Source organism: Seriola aureovittata, chromosome 7 (genome assembly GCF_021018895.1).
Source record: "Seriola aureovittata isolate HTS-2021-v1 ecotype China chromosome 7, ASM2101889v1, whole genome shotgun sequence".
NCBI lineage: Eukaryota > Metazoa > Chordata > Actinopteri > Carangiformes > Carangidae > Seriola > Seriola aureovittata.
In genome coordinates this window covers 28,014,055-28,027,364 of record NC_079370.1, presented here as the reverse complement: position 1 = coordinate 28,027,364, position 13,310 = coordinate 28,014,055, and positions in this window count along the sequence as shown.

The window sequence follows — 13,310 nt, the reverse complement described above, 5'->3', positions numbered from 1 at the left end:
AAAATACTTATTTAAACTGTATAAAATTGTATAAAAATGTACAAAATTTCAAATTCAGTTTAAATCATACCAATTGTTCTTTTGGGAAACAATTACACATAAAAACAAAAATAATTTAAATAATCTAAAGGAGAAGTTATTCACTAGTAAAGATATTTTTTTGCACTTCATTAAGCATGAACAACTTGAATCTTGGAAACCTGCTTAGCTCACATCATGAAGACTTGAACCACTGAACCAGGAAGTAACCCACTTTAAAATACCCACTTAGCCCATTCTTACATCATAGCAAGTTGTGCTCTCATCAACTTCACTGCATTCGATACGTCTCCTGGGAAGTCAAAGACAACGGTTTGAATAAACTTCCACACCTGAGCACATGCTTAATAAGTGAGATCAAGCACAGAAAATGCCTTAAAGCATACATCAGCTGCACCTAGAAGTGATGGCTGCTCCAGGCTGTCCCCTTTATTATGACCATGGCTTGGGAAGACTGATGCTCCTCCCCCAGCATAAGAACAAATAGGTTTTCTGTTGTTGCTGTTGTGAGGTACTCCACCGTGCTAGATCTGATCCGAGAAAAAAACAAAAAGGGTTTCGTTCAGCAGAGGAACTGTTGGACTGAGAGGTTCAGTAGAACCTTTGTCCCCACTGCCATCTGTCTGTCTCTATCTACCTACTTGTCTGTCTGTCTCCATCTACCTACCTGTCTGTCTCTATCTGTCTGTCTCTATCTATCTACCTGTCTGTCTCCATCTACCTACCTGTCTGTCTCTATCTGTCTGTCTCTATCTATCTACCTGTCTGTGCCTGTCTGTCTCCATCTACCTACCTGTCTGTCTCTATCTATCTTCCTGTCTGTCTTTATCTGTCTGTCTCTATCTATCTACCTGTCTGTCTGTCTGTCTCTCTACCTGTCTGTCTCTGTCTATCTACCTGTCTGTCTCTATCTTTCTGTCTCTATCTATCTACCTGTCTGTGCCTGTCTGTCTCTATCTATCTACCTGTCTGTCTCTATCTGTCTGTCTCTATCTATCTACCTGTCTGTGCCTGTCTGTCTCCATCTACCTACCTGTCTGTCTCTATCTATCTTCCTGTCTGTCTCTATCTGTCTGTCTCTATCTATCTACCTGTCTGTGTCTGTCTGTCTCTCTACCTGTCTGTCTCTGTCTATCTACCTGTCTGTCTCTATCTGTCTGTCTCTATCTATCTACCTGTCTGTGTCTGTCTGTCTCCATCTACCTACCTGTCTGTCTCTATCTGTCTGTCTCTATCTATCTACCTGTCTGTCTCCATCTACCTACCTGTCTGTCTCTATCTGTCTGTCTCTATCTATCTACCTGTCTGTGCCTGTCTGTCTCCATCTACCTACCTGTCTGTCTCTATCTATCTTCCTGTCTGTCTTTATCTGTCTGTCTCTATCTATCTACCTGTCTGTGTCTGTCTGTCTCTCTACCTGTCTGTCTCTGTCTATCTACCTGTCTGTCTCTATCTTTCTGTCTCTATCTATCTACCTGTCTGTGCCTGTCTGTCTCTATCTATCTACCTGTCTGTCTCTATCTGTCTGTCTCTATCTATCTACCTGTCTGTGCCTGTCTGTCTCCATCTACCTACCTGTCTGTCTCTATCTATCTTCCTGTCTGTCTCTATCTGTCTGTCTCTATCTATCTACCTGTCTGTGTCTGTCTGTCTCTCTACCTGTCTGTCTCTGTCTATCTACCTGTCTGTCTCTATCTGTCTGTCTCTATCTATCTACCTGTCTGTGTCTGTCTGTCTCTATCTACCTACCTGTCTGTCTCTATCTGTCTGTCTCTATCTATCTACCTGTCTGTCTCCATCTACCTACCTGTCTGTCTCTATCTGTCTGTCTCTATCTATCTACCTGTCTGTGCCTGTCTGTCTCCATCTACCTACCTGTCTGTCTCTATCTATCTTCCTGTCTGTCTCTATCTGTCTGTCTCTATCTATCTACCTGTCTGTGTCTGTCTGTCTCTCTACCTGTCTGTCTCTGTCTATCTACCTGTCTGTCTCTATCTTTCTGTCTCTATCTATCTACCTGTCTGTGCCTGTCTGTCTCTATCTATCTACCTGTCTGTCTCTATCTGTCTGTCTCTATCTATCTACCTGTCTGTGCCTGTCTGTCTCCATCTACCTACCTGTCTGTCTCTATCTATCTTCCTGTCTGTCTCTATCTGTCTGTCTCTATCTATCTACCTGTCTGTGTCTGTCTGTCTCTCTACCTGTCTGTCTCTGTCTATCTACCTGTCTGTCTCTATCTGTCTGTCTCTATCTATCTACCTGTCTGTGTCTGTCTGTCTCTATCTACCTACCTGTCTGTCTCTATCTGTCTCTGTCTGTCAGTCTGTCTGTCTAACTGTCTGTCTCTATCTGTCTGTCTCTATCTGTCTGTCTCTATCTATCTACCTGTCAGTGTCTGTCTGTCTGTCTCTATCTATCTGTCTGTCAGTGTCTTTCTGTCTGTCTCTATCTATCTACCTGTCTGTCTCTGTCTGTCTGTCTATTTCTATCTATCTACCTGTCTGTCTCTATCTATCTCTATCTTTCTGTCTACCTGTCTGTCTCTGTCTGTCTGTCTATCTCTATCTATCTACCTGTCTGTCTCTGTCTGTCTGTCTGTCCACACAGATATTTTTCTCTGCAGAATATAATAAGGAGATTTTTAGCAATTTGATACAGGACCTTGTTGTAAGTGAAGCTGAAAACTGAGCGTGGTAAACCACACTTCCTCAAACAAGAGCCAGTATTTATATAAAAAACAGGTCTCAACAATGTACTGGGGGGAAACTGAGCATATTCATTCCCTTTAATTTAAGAAATTAAACAATGTTGTCCCATTTCAGTCATTGTGGGTCTTTGTGTGTTAAGGTGTCAGCCAGAGTGTATTTCTGTGTGGGGACGATCCAGTCAGTCAGAAAGAGGAGTACGTATGTTCAGTTTAACTGAGAGGAGGAACAGATGGTTAGCTCAGGTCAGCAGGAGCAACTTTACCATCACTGAAGATGCTAACATCTAAAAAATGTGAGCTAATCAAACATTGCATTTTCACCTTTTCACAAAGGACACACCACTGCTTGCTCTATTAAAAACAGGGAACAGGGACTGTAAAAACTGGGAGTTGAAACCAGTGAAGCTCCTGTCCTCAGGCTCCATTGATGGTTCTTGTAGTTAAAGAGAGAAAGAAAGTGAAAGAGGGTGAGAACGATTACTTATATAATTAATATAAAATGTTAAGTATGATTCCTTATATAAAATGACAGTAAAAAATAATACATATTTACTATGACACCTTTTTGCTGGCTTATTTGACCATGGTCCACTCAGAACTCCTGACCTGCAGAACCACTGCATCACCACAAAGCACCTGCTGCTCCTACAGTAGCTTACTAATATGCACTAATGTTGTGTCCCAGCTATCATGTGATTTAAGGATAGGAGAGTTTTAAGGAGGACACCCTAGAGAAAGGTCAGGCGCCAGAAGAGGGTGAGCACCCCTTCCTTTTCTGTTTTTCAGACATTCCTAAAAGCTGACTTTTGTTTTACATAACAGAATTTATGGTATCTTTTAACTTCATATAGAATGACCATGTTTGGACATAAATGTTGGCTCTGTGCCACTATAGGTTATTAGGAATTAGCTATGTCATGAATATGTATTTAGAGGTTATTCAGCCTGTAAATTGTATGGTTTTGGGGAAAAACAGGGGAAGATCCTTTTTGGCTTTGGGTCTTCTCACAGGCAGTTTTGATGCTTGTTAAAAGATGCTGTGCCTTTTTGTAATAAACTTTTTTATATACAACTGATTCCTTCATCATCATCACATCATCGCTACGGAAGAAACCACACTAATAAGATACAGTAATAGAATACATGTTAAGTATGATTATATACATATTTTACTTTTTGTATTATTATGATTCCCCATTCATTTTTCTAAACACCTGGCCTATTTTTTCCTTTTACCTTGTGTTTTCAATCTCATTTAGTCTCTCCATCGTCCCTCTCCCTTTGGCATCAACCCAAATTCTGCTGCACTGCAACATCGAGTAATAAGTTACGTTTTTGTTTCCTGTCCAGACACACTTCAGATGCACTTTAAATTCATATCAGTGAAGTATCACAAAAGTAACTTATTAGCTCGTACCCTGAGATGCATATCCTCATTACACCACCTCCATCCACAGTGTTATATATATATATGATATTGAACTCCCCCCTCCACAGATGTGCAGATACTATACGATCTGATTATTTAAATGTCTGGCTCTTTAAGAGTTCATCAAACAATATATTCTGCTACTGCTCTGCTGGAGTTTGGGTGTTTGGTTTGTGCTGGGTCTTTGCTTTGTGCATGGATTGGTAAAAGCATATGTAAAATGACTTTATTCATCCTGAATTATGTATGTTATCAAACAGGGTTTCCAGTCCATGATGAGCCTCAATGGTGACTCTAGGTGTGAATGGTCTTAACCCTCCTATTATCCTCACATATTACTAACACATTTTACCCTTGGGGTCAATCTGACCCCAGGGGTATTTGCCTCCAGAAAATGATTTACAGAAAATTGTTGACCAAGTTTTTGTGTCAGGCACTTTGTATATTTGTTGAATACATAAATAACCCCTTGATAATGAAACCTATCAGTGAGTTGACCTGCCCTCTAGCGCCACCATCAGGCCAAACTTTTAAATTAGAATTAATTTATCTTGAAAAGTTTTCATACAAATCTTCTCAGATTTACTGACAACATTAATGACCACAAGAGTATGAACCCTGTTGGTTTTGGTGATGATACGACCTTCCCTGTAGCGCCACCATCAGGTCAAACTTTCAGTTTTAGAGTCAGTGTATCTTGAAAATCTTTCATCCAAATCTTTTCTAATTTGGGGTGCACATTCATGACTCTCACAGAATGAACCATATTGATTGATGTTGGTCGGCCTGCCTTGTTTGGTTGTCATCAAAGCGTATGACACGGGACAAAACTTGGACTGTCTTCAGAGACATGGCGGCTGGAAATATTGCCCTTCCAGTCTCAGCGTTCCAAAGGCTTGTTGCTGTTGCTTCACCTTTTGATTTGTAAACTCCCGCCAAAATGAGCAAGCCAATGTAGGCTTCCAAGTCAACTACATCCAAGTCTTTCCAACTGTCCCCATACACATGCTTCCACCTAAATTTGTCATCCCAAGAACAATATTTTCAATCGATGGTGTTATGAAGAGCTCTAATGACGACTTGATGTCTTCAACATGGCTGATTGCATATCTGTGGGGCCTGGAACCGTTTGATAATATTAGTAGCGCTAAGTCTACCCTGCTGTTGAAGTGGGGAAAGGGACCATATTATCTTTCCATTTTTGGAAGGGATCGTGTCTGCTGGTGGTTTAGAGACAACAGGAGGGTCAACACTCTCATTCTCATCAGATCAGAATGCCTCAAAATCAGGGTCCTCCTCAACACAATCCTCTGTCTCAGACACATTTTCCTCTATGTCGCTTTCACCGTCAAAGAGCTGTTCCAAAACATCACTGACAGTAAACCTTTTTCCCAGAAGACATTTTCAAGTGAGAGAGCGTGCAGATTGCAGTGTACACAGAGCACAAAGAGGAATGATTTGGATAGAGGGCTGCCGTGCAAGCTTTTATATGTTTGCTCCGCCTTTATTTTGCATGAACTACCAAGTCCTTGCAGGAATACCCCGCCCTCCACAGCGCATATGCAATATGTGTTCAGCACATTGAAAAAATATCATCATGATAATTTTATGCTTAATCAGTTGTCCCCATCAAATTAGGAAAAGTCATGAAATATGAAGCAAAAAAAAACTATTATTTTTTGAATGATAAACATTGAATGGGGTCAAATTGACCTTATATATGGAATTGTAATGTGCCTTTGTCATCTGATTTTCCTTTTTTTTCTTCTTTTTTTTTATATTTCATGACTTTTGTTACTTTTGCTTTTAAGACAGGGACAAAAGTGCTGTTTTAATATGTTTCTATTATTATTTTTTATTTATTTGTTCTTCTTCACCATATATTTCTAACTGTCATTAGTATTAATGCTGATTGTGTAAACCAATGTTGTGCTGATCTCTTTGTTGTCTCAAAAAAATATTTGAAAAAATGTTAGAATAAAATGTTATATTAAAGTCACATCTATGATTCAAACGTAAAGCAAGTGGTCACCCCACCTCTAAAATACTGAAGGTTAGACACTGCTGTCACCCTCAAAGTGATTGACAGGTCTTTTAACCACATACTTGATGACAACAAATCTAGAATAGAATAGAATAGAATGGAAAAGAATGGAACAGAATAGATGGAACAGAATAGAATAGAATAGAATAGAATGGAACAGAATAGAATAGAATGGAATAGAATGGAACAGAATAGAATAGAATGGAATAGAATGGAACAGAATGGAACAGAATAGAATAGAACGGAACAGAATAGAATAGAATAGAATGGAACAGAATAGAATGGGACAGAATAGAATAGAATGGAATAGAATGGGACATAATAGAATAGAATGGAATTGAATGGAACAGAATAGAATAAAATAGAATAGAATGGAACAGAATAGAATAGAATAGAATGGAATAGAATAAAATAGATTGACAGGTGGATTTCTTCCTGTCACACTAAGTCAGTTGTTAAATTAAAGTCAGTAAAAGGATCTCCAGGTATTCACTGACTGGTTACAGCAGGAGCGGTGACTTTGAAATAACTTGTCATGTTTTCTCCACTTGGTGGCAGTACTGAGCTGAACATGAGTGTGTCTCTCCCCTATGGCTGTGTACCTGAAGGGCAGTCCGTCACCAGAGATCAGTAGTAATCTAATAAACTCTTCCCTGCTTGCTTTTCTCTCTCTTTCAGAGGTCAGGACGGATCCATATAAACTCTGTTTTCACCTGCCTCTGTCCCTCATAACCTCACACACACTCCTCACACACTCACACTGTGTGTCAAGGGTACAAGAAGGGAGGGAGACATCATATAGGCTGTTCTCCTCTCTGTCCTCATCCAGTTTATGGGCCTTAAACACATCACACAGCAGACATAATTCTCTGCTGCTACACCCACACAGCATCTGGTTATTCTGTGTGAAGCTCATAAAGGAGAATAAGGAACAATAAATGCATCACAATCATGTGTGTGATGGTTATTCTGATCTGAACATCATATAAAGACAGTGGAATCAGGATGTAAACGATATGAATTTCACTTATCTCCTTCACTTTCAGCGTCCTGCACTGTACAAACTGGCTTACTGTCACACTGTCATTACTCTTCCATCTGATGAATATTAACCCTGTTTCCTATTTACTTCTATTGAAGCCCGTACAAAAGGAAAAAGGACGTTCAAGTGTGCTTTTCCTGTTTCAATATGACCTCCAATTGGCAACAGACTCTTGAATTAAGACAGGTTTCATCACCCATTAAAACGCCACACGATCCTTTGCCAATGGGAGGGTAGACTGCTCTGTCCCAGCGCTGGCTGATATTTGACACACCGGGGAAGTTTCACCAAGTTGCTCAAAACAGGTAGAGCTCCAGAGAGAAGCCTGAGGGAGGAGATGTAAAGCCACGCTGAGATGGTTTTTTGGTTCTTAAAAACCACAAATATATCTTCTTATGGATCAACACTTCAAATAAAACACAGGAGAAGAAGAAAATATGGAGCTTTAATAGATCTGTAATTAGAAAAATCTGGGATTTGTGATTTTTAATTAAGTGCTACGGACTGAGCAGGAATTCAAAATTTCAGTAGAGCCAAGGAGGGTGTGTTCTGTGAGAAGTTCCTAAGTGTACATGTGTGGTACATGGACAGTGTGCGGTTGTGATAAAATACTCCTGTACTCAGTGGAGAAGGGGATAGAATATGATAAACACAGTGATAAACCACAGACCGACACATTTTTGCTGAAGTGAAAGTTCTTTTCTTACTATCCTGTAATTTTTTTACTACTGGCACATTTCAACCGGAATATACGAGTTAAATAACATTAACTTTTAATATGAACAGGCCTCTCACACAAAACAGAAGTCAATTGATGAAAATGAATGTGTTTCACTCTTCAAGGAAACGTCTATTACATCCTTCTTTCTGTTTACACTCTGCAGTGAAAACTCATCACCCTTTAGTGCCCCTGGAAACACGTTTTTGAAGTTGTTTGTGTTTGGTCTGTTTTCATGTGTTCTCAGAAGGTGCATTGTGTTGAGCCTTCAGGGCCACCATACTTTGTCTATGGACTTGTTTACGGACTCCTCTTCAGTGCAGATCATGCTCCTGAGTCAGAGAGCTTCCTAACGCTTTCTTAACAAGATTCAGCGATGAGAAGCTTCTCTCACAGGGAGCTTCAGTAATTAAAAGTGTCAACAGAAGCTAAAATGTCAGTCCGATGACACAGTCGTCTCCTCACCTCTCAGAGGTTTCTAGCTGTCCTGCAGTTGTGACCCTCCAGAGTCTCTGTCACTGGGATGTCAGACCAGAAAGCTCAGCATGTAATGTGCCATCGGCGGCTCAGACGTCTGCTGATTTAGCTGCAGCATCAGTGGAGTTGTCCACATATGCCGGTGTCCACACTGAGCTTGTGTAAAGTCTGTCTCAGCAGCATCAGTAAAGTCTGTCCACCATAGCAACCAGTCAGTAATGAATGGCATGTGTATTTCCGGCCATTAGACGTTAGCATTGCTCTGTGTCTGTGGAGCTGACTTTTTTTCTTCTTCTATCCTCTAATGACAGCGTGTCCATGTTTTCATACCTCCCTTTATGGAAGGACTGTCACTCGCTGCAGGTGGAAATGTCAAGCACAGAACAGTGCGGGTATTTCTGTTATTTCTCTGTGTCAAACAGTCGTGGTCGGTTCTGTCCTCGCTGTGAAAAGCTTGTTCTAGTGAAAAACATGTCTGAGGTTGTTGACGTGTGTGTGTGTGTGTGTGTGTGTGTGTGTGTTTATTTTAATAAACTGCGATCACTTAAATTCATATATTGTTTATGCTTGAAGATCGTCTACCTGTCCTCCTCATGGATCGTTGTCGAGGCTACAGAAGCATTTAATGAAAGTTTTTTACTACATACACAGGTCAACAGGTAGACAGGTGGATAAACAGGTAGACGGGTGGATAGGTGGACAAGTGAGAGCTGGTCAAGTTCTCTAACTGCTGAGGAAAGGAGCTTCAGTGCCTCCTTTGTCATCTCCTTCCTTCCTAGCATATAACACTGGAGCTTCCTTTAAAAAAAGGAAAGGAGAAAATGGTGTTTCTTCTCTTTAAATCCAATCAGGAGTGATCATGAATAACGAGCATAATGAACTTATAGTTGACATTATCATCATCATAACAAAATACCATACATTAATATCATTTCACTAAACTTTCCCATTGCGTGATGCAACAAAAAGGAATGTTCTCCACTATAAAAAAGGTCAGGAAACTGTATATATTTATGTCAGAATATAATTTAATCTGGATACTTCCTTATTTTTATTCAATTATTATTAGAATGGTTCAACTTCCTCTTTTTAATTGCTATTGTATTTCAACATTTCAATCCTGATTGTTTTGTTTTTGTGGTTAGGAAGGGTGGGGTGTCATAAATGAAAAAAAATAAACACAGTGCAGTCACATCCTTTCCTGAGTCCTTATGAATTCTCCTTCACATCTTTCCTTGAACTCATGTTTTCCATCGAGGTCGAGGAAAAGAGTCTGTCCTCCTGTGAGAAACGAGCCCACAGGTCGTCTGTGCAGCAGGTTACTGTGACATCATAGTTAGGTTTTGTTGCTAGGTGACATCTAATGGTCGTAGTAATGATGACGGGAGCAAAGGGAATAGTGGGGTGACATAGCATAAAGAGAGACAAAGTCCACGTCAGGAGGAGGTTGTGGTGGATGGATGAATATGACACAGGAGAGTGGTGTTCCATTCCCATGTGAAACCAGCTGTTTATATTGTAACCATGACAACAACCACAGACACAAACAGAGGTGATTTCAAAATAAAACACACAAAAACAATGCAAACAATAACCACATGAGCAGGGCAGGACCTAACGGTCTCTCTTTACCTTGAGTCACTAGTTTCCCTCTGTAGCGTACATACCTGGCATCAGTCACAAGCCATTAAAGACGTTCATTGTAAGGACATGCAGAGGTATGGATCCAAAATTGACACTTTGTGACTCTTCCCGCCATCAAACTATCAAACTGATAGGAAACAGAGACAAAGGATCCTTCTCCCACAAACAGACCATGCTGTTAGCATGTCAGAGAGACACAGAACCAGACCAAAGGTCAAAGGGTCAGCTCCAGAGGATCAACCAATGGACACCAGACAACTGGAGAATATAGGCAAAATCTCCAGTTTGTAACAATAAGACTTTGTCTAATGATATTTGATTGTTTCTTATATAGAAAAGTAATAACAAAAGGACTGATTAACACTAAGGTGTGAATCCTGGCCTCTCTGTGCCATGCATGAACACACACACCCACACAAACACACACACAGACACACACACACACACACCCACACAAACACACACACAGACACACACACACACACACACACACACACACACACACACACACACACACACACACACACACACACACACCTCCCTTGCTCTGTCCCTCTCAAGATAAGAGTCATAAACTACAACCCACAGAACTCTCTTCACAGACACAGATCTATGGAAGATTGTAAAATTAAATATCTAGCTGTTCTGTAACTCATGAGATGTTCCTATGCAATAGTTTAATCCCAAACTTCTATCCTATAGAATGTTTGAAATGTAACATGTAGATTTTAAGACAATGTCCTTCATGTGACCATACTGTCAGCATCCTTCATACAAGGTAACATATTAGTATTATTACAGTCAAAGAACTGCTGTGTAATCCATATGTATAGATTATTAGTTTTGGGAAATGTTTATATTGTTGTTTGATCAATTAACCACTTGTATTATTAAGTCCAGGTTTGAAGGATGTGATATGAAAGCAACACTTGTATTACTCCTGTCTGTCATTATTAGTGCCATTACGTTTATATGTTGTTTCATTTAATGTTTTATGGTCATGGAGGAAGACGGATGTGTGAGTTTATAAGTAAACTCTAGAGTTAATCTATTCAAAAGTTCTGTGGAAAATTACTCTCTTCTCCAAGTTGAAACACAGGAGACGACGGGTGACGCCCCTGAAACATGCGCCAGCCCCCAGGGGATAAAACAGTCGTGAACAATTCACACATTGCTAAAAGCTAAGACGAGAAGCTAGAAACTGAGAGAAGCTAGGGAAGGCAAGAAAGCTAGAAGCTGAAAGCTCTGTAGTCCAGGCTCTTACCAACAGCCCGGCTCTTAGCTCTAAGCTGCTAGCCACGAACTCATGGCTCTTAGCCATTTTTGCACTTGATTGTTTTGACCGCGTCCTTTATTATTTCTTTGCCACATGCTCCAAGTAACATAATTACTACATGTGCAACCTTTTATTTTTATAAGCCAAGTCAAGACCAACTGAACCAAAGCAACAGAAGTGCCTCAGAGTAATTTTGTAACTTTTAATTATCAAGTTTTCCTTTTTGAAAGTTTTGACAGTTTTAGAGTCATCTGGTCAACGCCAGTCTCCTCTAAAGTTATCCAGCCAAAGTGAAGAGCATTAGAGTTTATTTGGCATCAACCTACAAGAGACACCAGCAGAGACACATCTGCACGACCTCCTGCAGAGAAGCCGAGCCAGAAAGTCTCCTGGCAAACTCCACCAGAGCTGAACCGCTGAGACACCGGCAGAATCCGTCATCGTGATAACGGGACACGACCTCCAGGAGAATCCACCTACATCCCGCGTCTCCAGGGTTACCACGGCAACCACAGCCGCCTGGGTTCCAGCCGAGGATCTCCAGCTACAGCGCAACTCACAGTAGGCCGGTCTTAACACTCTGCTCATGACTGGGTTGATGTCGAAATATAGCAATATTTAATCATCAAACCTAATTCGTAGATGTAGCATCATTAGCTGTATAGCCATAACATATTCTCTCCCACCATTGCCAACTCATCACACTGATCATTTCATTATTATTTTCATCTTCATGATTATTACACCTTGCATTTACTCTGTAGATAGTAGTTTAGTTAATAAACTCCTTTATTTACACCCAGTTGTTGTCCTGTTGTGTTCTTTTGACGTAGAGACTGGAGATCCATTGAATCGAGAAGTCATGGCTTTTGATATGAGATTGATAAATTTATCAATGAAGTAATTCATTGTTGTCCTCCCAGAGGACTGGTGCCCCATTTCAACAAGAGTAAATTCTAAATTACGGTGTTAACGCTACGCCTCCAACACAAGGTCTTTAACCCTCCTCGCCTCTTTCTGCCATCAAGTCTCTCCTATTTAAAACTTAAACTAACAGCTTACATTCCCTACTGCCTAACGTCTTCTGATATCCAGGGCTGGAGAGGACCATCAGTGTTGGTTCCAGCCATGTTGCTCCACGCTAAGTTGAGGGACTAAGACGCTGATCTACACCCTCCTTATCATGTGCATGTCTGATGCAGATGCAGCGTATCCCTGCATTAATGAAGACTTTGTCCTCTCCTGCCACACTGACATTGGGATCAGTGTCTGCACTGTGAGAACTGGAGAGCTGCAACCTCCCACCATATTCTGATTCATATTCATGTGTACATGCTTCTTATATAGAAGTAGCTCATGAGGACGCTCCTCCATCACAGATAATTGGAGTAACCTTCAGCATTTCACTTCCTGTTTCTGATTTAATGGGGATGACAGCTGCTGAAACTTTGAACTTTTCAGTGTAGTGAAACCCGGAGAGCAGAAAAATGGCTCAGGCTATGTCCTGGCACATCAGAAGGAAAACTTAGATATAGCAACAAAATGATTTTGCAGGTGTGAGAAAATCAAAAGAAATGGTTTTGAGGTAATTTGATATATTTCGACAGAACAAAATCAGTGTCTTCGTGTTTTTATAAGCAAACACATAACGATTTTTACTGTTAATTTGAGTCATATGGAGGGTGATCCATTAGTTTGAACAAAAAATAAAAATGTAATATTAAGAGGTGAATTTTTTTATATGGGTAAGAAGCCCCCCCCCCCACCATCATCAATGGTCATCAATGATTTTGAATGTACACCGCTAGCCGGCTAGCTTTGATTCTAATTAATTCTAGTGTAGGCTAACTATCTGTGCCGATGTTACATCATTTTAATCATTCACTTACTTTTGTACGTGGCAGGATTTTTATGTCAGTAATTTAAATGCACAG